The 2,821-nt window shown below is 43.5% G+C and overlaps 1 pseudogene; it reads left to right on the forward strand.

Moving 5' to 3' along the window:
- Positions 1-1,271: 1,271 nt before the first annotated feature.
- On the forward strand, positions 1,272-1,654 carry LOC102747088 (DNA-directed RNA polymerases I, II, and III subunit RPABC2 pseudogene; annotated as a pseudogene).
- Positions 1,655-2,821: the final 1,167 nt, after the last annotated feature.

Raw genomic sequence — 2,821 nt, forward strand, 5'->3', positions numbered from 1 at the left:
GGGTGGTATAGTCGGTTAAGCATCCAATTCTTGGTTTGGCTCAGGTTGTGATCCTGGGGTCATGAGATCAAGCTCCGCATCAGGCTCTGTGGTCAGTGTGGAGTGTGCTTGAGATTCTCTCTCTCTCCTTCTGCCCCTCCCTCTCCTGCTCTCTCTCTCTCTCAATTGAATAAATAAGTCTTTAAAAAAAGAAAAATTCCAGCAGCTGTCATGTTGTTATATTTTATGGGGAAAACACTTCTTACAATATACTCTTGAATGCACCCCCAGTTATGAATAAGTATCCTGGCAAGTCCATGAACCTCTAAACTATAGAATACACTAAGATTTTGTATTGAAAATAAGGTTGTTTTTTTTTTTTCTTATAGGCCATATCTAATTAGTGAGTTCCTTGAAGTGACTAAAGCAGTGTTTTCAAAAAAATATTTTGGTGCAGAATTCAGACAGGATCCTCAGGCAGAACACGACCACAGACGAGCCATGCCTGACAAGGTAGAGTATGGAAAGGGGCGGGAAAGTTTTTGTTTGGTGACCTCTTCCAACATTACATCAGCCTGGAAGCTCTTCAGGAGGCTCCATCAATAACCCTAACCAAATAAAAATCTTTTAATGCTCACATAAAATAGCCAGCTGAGAGTCACAGAGCATGTCCATACCAACAGAGTAAGCAGTACATCAGAGTAAGCCAGAGGTTTCCCTGTCAGTTCCCCATATCTTGTGTGATATTAGGGAAAAGCAGAAATAGACTTTCTTCTGAGAGGAAAATCTCTCAGTCATTTGGAGAAACAGGACACCTGGAAGAGAAATCAATGGGCACAAAATGCACATGTTTGTTACATACTTGGATTTCATACACTGGATATTTAAGTCTTGTATGTAATTAAGCAAAATAGAATATATTAAAATTCATCCTCACTTCCATTTTGCTTTGAATATAGTTTCTGGGAATTGATCTTCAAAATAATTATTCCTAAACATTGATATTAATCAACTTAGTGCTTCAACAATGTCTGAGAATAGTAAAGATAAAATAAGTTAAATTTGAAATTTCTTCTGGATTTCACTGTCTTCTGTAAAATATTCAATCTTTACAGTAGATGTTCTTTATTCCTTTATTTTGAAAGCAATTTCTCAATTTTTTCTTAGCATGAACGTTTCATGCAAGGAAAGCCAGTGATGTGAACCAGCCACATTGGTGTAACCACTGTCCCCAGGATGCTGACGCAGATTCAGTCTGGGGTGAAGAGCCGGGCTGCTGCAGTGTGGGAATCATGTCAGACAATGAGGACCATACTGACAGTGACAGCTTGGAAGATGTGGAGGAGGATGGAGGGCTGGGTGACTTGGAAAATGCTGAGGAGAAAGGCCAAGAGAACGTTGAGAGCCTCTGCTCTGGAGAGCAACCACAGACAAACCAGAAGCAAATCACCACACTGTATGTGACCAAGTATAAGTGAGCCCACTTGCTGGGTACCCAAGCGTCCCGATCACAATGCGTGCCCCCATGACGGTGGAGCTGGAGGGCGAGACAGGTCCCTTGCTCATTGCCGGGAAAGAGCCCGAGGCCCAGAAAATCCCCATCATCATTCGCAACTACCTACCAGAGGGGAACTCTGAAGACTGTGGGCTACGTGGGCTTATCATGACAGACTGAGCTGAAATCATCTTCCTGACTGTGCCTCATCCCAATTTCTATTTTCACATTCCTTATACATGTAAATAATAAACTTTTCAACCTTTTTTAAAAAAAAGGGCACAATGAGACTCGAAGCCACTCTTCAGAGGGGAAGCATTTCCAAGGAAGAAAAATAGCATTGATATAGCCAAATCATTTTTGATTTGGATGAAGATGAAGAACACACTTTTACAGTTCTCCCTCAGAATAATCCAGTGCTTTCCAACAACCTCCATGCTGGAGCATCCACCGTGAGAACCATCCTGGCTGGGCCCTACTCTAGGCTAGTTACACCTTCAGCATTGATTGAACATATACCGTGCACCTGAGTAGAGAGAAAAAGGAGGATAAGGTGCAGCTCTGGCCTCTGGGAGCCTCAGTATAAACACAGAAGAGGAAAAGTAAGTAAATACAAATAATAAATAGGCTAATAAAGACAGCAGAATACAGTGAGAGCCCAAAGGAAGAAGTAAAAGCAGCTGGAGAACTCATAGACTAGTAACTGATGCTAAATCCTAGCTGGACTTTCAATAAAGAAAAGGCAGCTAAAAACAGCACCAGAGGGATATTTTTCTAACCCTGGAGATAGAATTAAAGTGGTCTTGGTGTTGTCTGTTCAGCCAGCTTAGTAATCAGGACTCTAGATACAAGTGAGAAAAACAGGGCATGAAGTGGCTTCAGCAAGGAGGATCTGTACATGCACACACCTGACGGTCCATGGGAGGGGCTGGCCCCAGAGAGCTCACCTTGACCCCTCCTGGCTGCCTTGGAGGCTCACAGGCATCCTGTCCCCGAAGTGTAGCGGCCATGCCACACAGCTGGACCTTTCTCTGCAGGTTTCTATTCGCATCAGTTATTATCGTTTCTTAAAATATTGCAGGCACAGGGGCCCCTGGGTGGCTCAGTCGTTAAGCGTCTGCCTTCGGCTCAGGTCATGATCCCGGGGTCCTGGGATCGAGCCCCGCATCGGGCTCCCTGCTCGGCGGGAAGCCTGCTTCTCCCTCTCCCACTCCCCCTGCTTGTGTTCCCTCTCTCGCTGTGTCTCTCTCTGTCAAATAAATAAAATCTTTAAAAAAAAAAATATTGCAGGCACAAAGGTTTGAGCAAATGCTCCTATTTGTTTTTAATTAACTGAACAATTAACAG

The sequence above is a fragment of the Leptonychotes weddellii genome, chromosome 10 (assembly GCF_054177405.1).
Source record: "Leptonychotes weddellii isolate Sample4059 chromosome 10, ASM5417740v2, whole genome shotgun sequence".
NCBI lineage: Eukaryota > Metazoa > Chordata > Mammalia > Carnivora > Phocidae > Leptonychotes > Leptonychotes weddellii.